Below are 10,000 nucleotides of genomic sequence, written 5' to 3'. Positions count from 1 at the left end.
AGCTTTTCCGTTTGTTGTACTAGAACTCTCAGCAGCAGGAGATTGGTCTTCATCATCTCCTCCTTCCTCGGAGTCATTGTTTGCAAGGACGTCTGCGGTGCTGCTGCTGCTCTCCAAAGTGAACTTTGGTTGTGCATTTGGATTTCCCCCGATACAAGACTCCATTTCACGGAAGTATTTCCACGTTTTCTTGTCGGCGTGGTGTTGTTGTGGTCCGTTATCTTCTTGTGGGAAGCTTCAAGCTTTAGCCATTTAGGACTACACTGCTCCCCCGTGACCTTCATGTCAGTAGAAATACTATTGCACTTAGTGGCAATTCTGTTGAATATGTCCTTTTTGGTAGCTTTCCCTTTTCCGAATTCAAGCTTCTGCTTTTGCCAGCAACTGACAAGAACTTTTACGTGAAAGTTTTTCCACCGTTCAAGCATCGAGTGTAAAGGACCTGTGAAAAAAATACAAACTGTTTAAACTGAAGCAGCTTGTTAAGCAACACTAGAAAGAAACATCTGAATCATTTTCCATTCCTTTAGAAGAGGTTTTTCCTAACAAATCATTTCTAGCAGCACGGGCGCCCCAAGCTCAGTATGAGGGAATATAAGGATTTGTATGGGAAGACAAGACCTAAGACCTGACAAGATCATTTTCCGAAAAAATTCTCAATTTAAAAGCTTAACCTTATTGCCATTATCAGTTCATTGGCTTTCAACGGTTATAGTAAAATACCAAGGCTGAACATTCAATTCTCACGAGCCCACCAAATTCAGTCAAATATTCCTGGTTAAAATGTTCTCACAGTTAAAATTCCACCTTAGAAATTCAAGGTCAAAGGTTTTTCTTTCAATCCGCTTGCCACACAATTGAAGCCCTGCCAGCGATGTCAGACGGCTGTTAGTGTCCCAAACAAATTGATAAAACAATGAAAAAGAGCCTTTTTAAAAATCTGCACCACACAGCGACCGTTGAGTTTCCGCTTGGTTACCTAGTCAAAAGGGTAGTAGACCGCAAATTGCCATCCACACTTTAGCTTTGCCACCCAGGGTCCCCTTAGATTAAATTGTCCCAAGTGGCCAATCAAAATTGGTCTCCCTCGTGTTTACAAAATTTGACAACTCAGAGGAACTCTCCCGGGAAAATTTTCTTTCTTATGGTATATTATAGGATTTCCCCTATGTTGTTGATTTGCAGAGCCAAACATTTCACGTATTCTGATATTTCCCACTTAGAAAAATTAAAAAAATATATGTGCTATTAATATTTTTAAAAATACAACCACACTTTTGAGTTTAAGGAACATGTTTCGATATTTCAAACATCATCTTCTGCTATAGTTAGTGTAACAATAAAATTGGCAAGGATCTCATGGATATACACACCAACCATAACTCTAAAAAAATGACCATTCTAAATCAGTTTCAGTTTCTAAATATTGCTATAGCAATTAGATAAACGAAAGTTTAGACCTAATCACTGAAATGGGCACTTAGACAATCTATAAAATGAGAGTCTAACCTAGGAGACTTGTGATGGGTATATCCACGAGATCTTTCCCTTAAGATTTTTACAAGATAATTCGTATATATATAGCTATCAATACAAACAGATACGTTCTCTTTTGTCCAAGAGATTCAACAATTTGATTTCAGCGACAAGTTTCTAGTTTCTTATGATGTCAGTAGCCTTTTTACAAACATCCCTTTATCTGAGACGATTGATTTAGCTGTCAACGCCATAATTGATGGTAACATGAATTCTGACCTAAAACTAAGTAAATTTGAACTTAAACAACTTTTCAATTTTGCTAATATATAGATTTAGCCAAGCCTAAAGGTGGAGCTCCCTGGTTATTTATTCTTACTGCCTGCACGGTTTGTGAAAATAAAAGGTTTCAAATTGTCCGCATTTTTATGTTTCCGGTTGCTGCTTTAATAATTAAATCATTTTCTTTGCTTTCTTCTATAGAAAAATTCATTGCCTAACTAATGACTTCCACGGTAAATTTTACGCTAAAAACCGATATCACATGAATTATGAAGTGATGAGTGCAACATCCGTTTTTCCAGTGAAATTTACTTTGCAATTCACCAGTTTGGCAATAATTTTTTCTTGAACCGAATGAGTTTTAAAAGAAAACAAGCATTAAGCACAACATCAGCGAGCGAATTGAAAAGGAAAAAAAAACCATTTCAGAGTCAACTGTCAATAGCGAGGTAATAGAAATCATGCTAAAATTAGAAGCCATAAAAACAACTTCAAGATCAAAGAAGAGTTTTAGTGATGTACTTTATTCCACTAAGATCATTCACTTTTTGATGTATTTCATTGAAACACGCCAGGTTGGCTTGGTACAAGAATTGGCAAACTACGGCAATGCAACCAAGATAGGACGAACTTCAAACACGATCTGCACCAACACTTGAATAACATTTGGGTGCTTTAAACAAATTTCTGAAAACACAAGCTACTGAGATTTCGCCCTAATTTTACGAGAAGTCATTGCGAATACGTGTTTATAACATAAGGGCAAAATTTTCTTGTCACTGTCGAGGCACAACAAAAACCAGTTGGGCAAGCAGATTAAAAAAGCACTTGTTCCCTCGCATTTTAGAGGAAAACAAACAGACAAACAAATGAACTTTTTCTTTATGTCCAAAAGAGGACAGATAATTGTTATTTAATTTCAGTTGAAAATAAAAATTCGATTTTCATTCCTGAAAAAAGGAAGAACCGATTAAACCACCTTTGATATAAAAAAACAAACGGTTTAGTGCCCAAGGAAAGAATTTGTGTGCTACGTATGAGCTATTACTGGTATTCTGTTTTGTCGTTGTTGTTCTCTTTCGCTCAGTCCTTTCATGTCTGTTCTAGACATAGGTCCTCCAGGCATCATGTAACCTTATCAGAGCTTCTAAAGATATGCCAAAAATTGCAATACAGAGAAAAAAGCGGCTGTAAGCAAATTAAAAATAAACACTCAGCCTTAAGTTTACATCCCGCCGATGCTCGACTAAAATAACTGCATAGCCAGTGTGGACCACAGATATCGTGATATGTCAAACTGGATTGAAACCAGCGAAAAATGCAGAAAGAAAACATCATCCAAACCGTTTTCCACCTGAAGACAAAAAGCGTTTGACTGTGTAAGAACTTTCGTTGATATATAGTATGGACGTGAAGCCGCGTCGAGCCACAGAAAGTGCACGAAAAATGAAGCCTCTCTTATGTTCAGGTGAGTTCATCTAGGTTGAGCCTGCAATCCAATCGAAAACCGGTACCTGGTCAGCGGTCAACTTAAAAAAAAAAACAGCTGACCTCGGTGAGCTTAAGCTTGTTCTGACAGGTGTCAGTTAATCAAAAGATGGATTCCAATATCAAAGATGTCTGCTGTAAACTAGCATGATACTGGTCACATGCCACGAGGGGTTGACGGACGGACGTATGGATGGTGATGACGTCATGGCTATAAAACCAAATTTGGATTGAATTTGGATAAATTTGAAAAACGTCGGCCTACCTATTTTCAAATTTATATCAGTCTATATCAAAATGTCATTTACACAGCTGGGAAATCATTCTCAATTGTTATGTTGCCGTGATTTTGCAAATGCAAGGCTCTTGCTCTGCCAATTTGACGTTTAGAGCTCATCATTAACATAATTAACAAAATTAAACAAAATTACCTTCATCGGTTTCTATTCATCATATACTAGAAAGAAAATTTCAGCTATCTATTATCAGCAAGTATTGCGAGGATTTAAATGTTAAAGTAATTCTCTCTCCATTCAAACTGTGCAACATTTTTAGCCCAAAGGATTACATTCCAGATTCTCTCAAATCACGTGTTACATACAAATTTACTTGCGTGGGATGTGGTGCTCGCTTCATTGGTGAAACCAGCAGGCATTTCTACACACATGTAAATGAGCACCTTTTCCGGGATAAAAATTCTCATATTTTCAAGCATCTTAATTAGTTTTTCTAAAAGTTGTCAGGATAATAGACCATATTCGTATTCTCAGTATTGGACTGGAACTAGCTTGCAATGGAGGCTAATGCGGGGGAATATATTAAAAAGTATTTGCATTTGGTCTATTGTGATGTTTCTTGCTTCAAAATTATTGATAATACCAGAATCAAATACTAGATTTTGTCTTTGAAGGTCATAATTTATTAATGACGGGCCAGGCTGGGGTTGGCAAATGCGAGGCCGTAAAAGCACTCATTGCAAAGGCGAAGGAACCTGGAAAGACGATCGCTGTTATCTGTTTGAGCAGTATTGTTTGTTAAGTCTATAATTGCGGAGTGGCATCAATGGTTCTTTCATTTTACGGTCTCTGGACTGCGGAATTACCGTGGCGGCAAGTAATCCATCGATCAGCTGAAGACTCTTTCGTTTCAAGTGAAGCTATGATCCTCGCAGTTATGAACGCAATTTTTGCAATTGCGTAAAGAAGCCTGAAAAATTCAGGACTTCAACAGGGTTTGAACCTGTGACCTAGCGATACCGGTGCGATGCTCTAACCAAATGAGCTATGTATGGTGGCCCAGCATTATCATAGTAAAATATGTAAGTTTTTGAGGAGAAAAGAATAAAAAATGGAAAGAAACGGAAAATGTAAGCAATCAAAATAGAAAAAATGGAGAAAAAATATTTTAATAACCATTAATGATATCAAGTAAAAAAACATTTGTTGACAAATTCAAAAGTAAAAAAAAAAAGAAAAATAATTAAAGCACTAAAAATATTTAAAAAAATACATACAATTGAAAAAAGGAAAAAAATCGAAAATCAACATTGAAAATCAACGTTGAAAATCCACGTGGCCTGTCGTTATCATAGACCAGGATGCTTTGCACGCATATTCAATATATTTCAACCATTAGAGAGGTGATTAGAAGCTCCTGATAAATCATGGTTGTTTGGACGGTACTTGATATCTGCAGTATATGATAACCAAAGTGTACATATTGTGAGCACGCGAGAGGAAAACAAGAGGGGAACAATGCATTGTTCATAAGCCAGTGCAGTGGCCCATCATTCTCGTAGCCCATGAAGACTTTAATCAGCGGACTTCAGTGCAGCTTGAGACCTGGGTGACCCATTTCGAAGAGAAATCTCCCGAGAATTCCATTCGCCAAACTGTACATCCCGTGTCTAAAATGAGTAGAATTCGGAATCCTGACTGGCCGAACAATGAGAACCCGAAAGCCGACATACAGAAATATGTGCTCCAAAACTTGACTCGTAGAGAAGTTCTAGACTATCCGCAATATGCGTGGAGTCTTCCAACGCTGAGTCGAAGGACGGCTCACTTTGGGGTGAAATATGTCGACTACAGAACAGACCTGAAAGTCATAGAGAAGGCAGTCAAAGAAGAAACCAGTGGACCAGGACAACTCTTGGGGTACCAATCAATCACAAAAAATTACGAGAGCACCATCATTTGGCAGTACCACGAGGCTTGGTGTACAATGTCATGACGCAGATTGACCCTGAAGGTTTAGAGAGCCGAGGAAAATTTGGACAAAAGAAGCGACACAGGGGGACGACTGGCACATTTACATCACTGGTAAGATAACTGTTAGTGCTATTTTTCACACGCTCACGAAAAACACATGATCATGTTTTGCGAGTTCAAGTGTAACATACAATATGCGAGCCAGCGCGTCAGGAATGCGAGGCATGCAAGTCAAACCAAACACATACGAGGCACAATATATATCGTTTTCTGTTTAGACTTTTCACAAAGTCTAAAATGGCTAAAGAAGACCGTCTTATACCATTTCTGATTAAATCTTTAACAATTTTATTATTTGTTCGTACATTGGATTGCATTATCCTGCTTGTACTGTACATGTTACAGGGATTTTCATGAACAAAAAAGAATATCTGATCCAGAAATAATTATTGTAGTGTTAGTGCTTTTCTTGCCTGCACAGTAATTTTCATTTTGTAGGGTACATTAGTTACCATAGCTACAGCATCAATGATTTTTTAAACTAGAGTGACAATAACAAGCAGGAAAAAATACCGTACTGTCCAAACATTTATATTGTTCAATGTTTGTGGGGCAATTAATTTTTCTCATTTGTTACTTGCACACATATATTTGTGCTTCCTTCATACATACTATGCTTAATCCTTGACATTTGAGGTATGTTTGATAAAACATGTTTAATGCCATTTGGGCATGTTAAATTTCACGATGTCTGAACACCAAATATGTTTCATCAGTATTTGGTCATCACAAATTTCTTGTTTAGACAGGCCTTAATATTAATATAAAAGCAGTGACCTTTTAATATGGTCCTCCCTGTAAGATTTTTTTGAAACCTTAAAATAAAAAATAGTCCTGTTTTCAAAAATTTACACTTTTACAAAAGTTTTAAAAGAAAGAAGATTAATGTTCTCTTGAAATTGGAAGTTATGAATGTGACATCAAATAACATAAATATCAGCTATCATATTTACAAAAATTGCATAATTTTAGCTTTGAGAAATGAAATACCGGGTACACTAATTGAAAAACCACAGTATTTTAGATGTAAGCTGATTCTGAATGTGTAAATTTAACTGAATTAACCTGAAATATCAAAGTCACACATCCAAAACAGAAGCTTCGACATGAAAACACACAGAAATATGGAAAGGCTTAAATCAATTGCATGAGCAAAAGGAAAAACTTAACAGCTTACTTCTTGAGTGCATGCATCAACTAAATAAAAAATTATTAATCTCCTTTCCTCCGTTTTTCTTCCCTTTCCTCTTCCCTATTTTCTCTTTCTTTCTCTGCTTCCAAAAAGCGTCTGTCAGATTCCTGCTGGCAAGTCATAAACGCTTCAAGCGCTTTATCGATCTTTGCGAGGCCATCTGCAGCTGAAAGCCTCTTTTTCTTTCCTGTAAAGCAAACCTTCTTCCTTTCACTTTCAGTTGCTTTTTTTGTGCCAAACGAAATTAACGAAAAACAAACAATTTCTTTCCCGGCCTTTTAAATCAAAAAATTAAAATACACGGAAGCCTGGCCCATAATATGCATCGTGGTTGACTTGACGTGAAGGTGTCAAAGTGTTGCGTGACTTTACTGTATTAAGGTAACTGATGGAGGAAGACAATATTTAGAACGGGCTGAAGTATATATAATGCAACGCTCACCTTTCTCACAAACCGACTCAACGGTGCATTTGGCAGCTGAAGAATTCTCAGGACTGGTTGACGGAATGTTCATGTTATTTTCATCTTGTAGTTTGTGGTCTTTGTTCACTTCGCAACATGATGCCTCGACGATTTTGGTTGAATTAATCACAAATTTTGGCAGTGCACTAGGCTTATCGGACAGAACTTCGTCCAGTTCGTCAAAAAAGGGTGACCTCTTGCCAGGAGTTCCATTTCCCGTCTTGTTAGTTTCGTCTTTACATTGGTGGTAAGCTGTAACAAGTGTGTGCAAACGGATTTTACAAGCTTCACTGCCTTCATAGCTGCAAGCGTTTAAAAAATCACCTATTTCTTGCCAATTTTTTTTTTCTGGTACATGTCTTAAGTTTTAACTGCACATTTTCCTCTCCCCATTTTTCAAGCAAAAGCTTAGTCTCACGGTCCTCCCACCTTTTCCCACGAGCTTTTCGGACAGTCGCCATTTTTAGGTTGTTTAATTAAACACAAATGTTAAACACATTTTAAACATGTTTAACTTGCGTCAGTGCGTGGTGGGAACAATTTATATTTAAAACTGTGTTTGGTGAAACTACTTTTAAACATGTTTAGGCGTTGGTGTGAACGGGGTATTACTAAAGTGATTCCAAGTTAAAAAGGAAATGGTCCTAGTCTTTTCACAAACTACAGACCTATTTCTTTGTTGTCAAACTTTTCAAAAATTTTTGAAAAAGTAATGTATAATTGCATAACTGAATTAGACGACCAATATAATATATTATACCGCTGCCAGTTTGGATTTCGGAAAAACTATTCAACGTCCCATGCTCTAATTCACCTGATAAATAAAATCTCCTCGGCAATTGACCAACGTGAAACTACTGTAGGTGTTTTCCTAGATCTCTCCAAAGCTTTTGACACTCTTGACCATCAAATTTTATTTACAAGGCTGGAGCACTGTGGTATCCGTGATGTGGCTCTGCAGGGGATTAAAAGCTACTTTCCTTGCCGCTGGCAATTTGTCCAAATTAATCAAACATGTTCTTCAACGCAGGCCATGAAGTGTGGAGTTCCTCAAGGATCCATCCTGGGCCCTTTATTCTTCATATTATACATAAATGATCTTTCCAAAGCTTCCAACTCAACTGAACATCTGCTTTTTGCTGACGACACTAGTATCTTTTTTTCACACTCTAATCCCACCTACTTGGAGAATGTGCTTAATAATGAGTTATTAAATATCGATGTTTGGTTAAGATGCAATAAGCTCGGGATTTATGTCCAAAAGACAAATTATGTTATATTTAGTCTGAGTCAGAGGAAAGTCAATCACAGTTTTTCTCTCTCCTTTGGAGGTCAACCTCTTACTCAAAACAATGTAACTAAATTCCTTGGGGTGTATCTAGACGAACACCTTACTTGGCAATCCCTTACCAAATCTACATATATGCCTCATATATGTGACATATACTACACCACCTTACATATATGTTACACAACTGTACATGTATGTAACATATATGTAAGAAGTGGCAGCTGTTTCTACATATATGTTTCATATATGTAGAGCTGCGCTGCTGAGAACTACATATATGTAACATATATGTAAGAAGTGGCTGCTGTTTCCACATATATGTAACATATGTAAGAAGTCGCAGCTATATATATATATATATATACAATTTCTATACAATAATTCTTAATTACTATAATACAATGATCACTATACAAAAATGTAAAACTGCACTGATAATCAAGAACTGCATGTAATACATATAATTTATAATAACTCTTTCATATATGAATGTCGACACATGTTTTTGTTGGAAATATTATTTAATGGAAGCAAATGTTAACAAAAATCTATATCTATATCCATGCAATTCGCAGAATTAACATATATACAATAATAGGTACAATTTACTGTTACATTGGTATACCCATGCTTAGAAATGAAGACAAGTTTTGCACATGCTGAGAAAGAAACTCTACTGACTTACATATAGTAATAACAAAAGGGAATAATTATGTATGGCATCTGAAGTCCACTCTTTTAGGAACTGCACGCAGTAACAGAAACCATTACAAACCTTACATAGAGAATGAATATCTGTTCACATGTAACCATGCTTATAATCCATCAGATATTTTCGCTTGCGCGCGATTGGTCTAAACGTGTCACGTGACTGAATATTCCCCAATTTTCAAAACTGCGTGTGTTGCGTAAAAGATTTGAAGGATAATAAACACAATAGCCTCCATTTGGGGCGAAAATATGCTCGGATTTTGTCCTTGGACATTATCTGTTCCTCAAAGCTCACAGTTTTCCTTGAGCTATGCTCTCGCAAAACTGTTCGCTTCTTGGAACAGATAATGTCCGCGGACAAATATCTGATCATATTTTCGCGCCAAATGGAGGCTATTGTTTATATATATATTACTACTCTTCCCAGGTGTCTGCAACACCAACAAATTTTTCTGCCGCCTTCAGAGAAACGTTTTTAATGCCATGAGTTTGTTTCAAACCAATCATACGGTACATTGAAATGCACCATGTGAGGACATTTTTTCTGTGGCGTCCTGAGTTTTCTGTATTATCGGAATTGAATTGTTTCGTATTGAATATTGTTTCGTAGTATTGAGTTGTTTTGTATCATTGAAATTGAATTTATTGCATGATGTTCATTCACAATGTATTTATCTTCAAGAGGAAGTTTACCGCTCTTTTTGTCTGCCATAGAACTGCTCTGAAATTTTATCTTTAGCTGATCAATAAACAGCAGCCATGCTGACAGAAAAAATGTCATTACAATGTACCACATGACTAGTTCAAAACAAACTCTCGCATCGAAA

The 10,000-nt window shown here is 36.7% G+C and overlaps 1 pseudogene; it reads right to left on the bottom strand.

Annotated features, from left to right (window-relative positions):
- Positions 1-6,728: 6,728 nt before the first annotated feature.
- The window catches only part of LOC138053629 (uncharacterized), a 12,648-nt pseudogene continuing 9,376 nt past the window's right edge, over positions 6,729-10,000 (bottom strand).

This window comes from Montipora capricornis, chromosome 6, assembly GCF_036669925.1.
Source record: "Montipora capricornis isolate CH-2021 chromosome 6, ASM3666992v2, whole genome shotgun sequence".
Taxonomy (NCBI): domain Eukaryota; kingdom Metazoa; phylum Cnidaria; class Anthozoa; order Scleractinia; family Acroporidae; genus Montipora; species Montipora capricornis.
The sequence above is the reverse complement of the archived record's forward strand: the minus strand, read 5'-3'. Positions and strand labels throughout refer to the sequence as shown.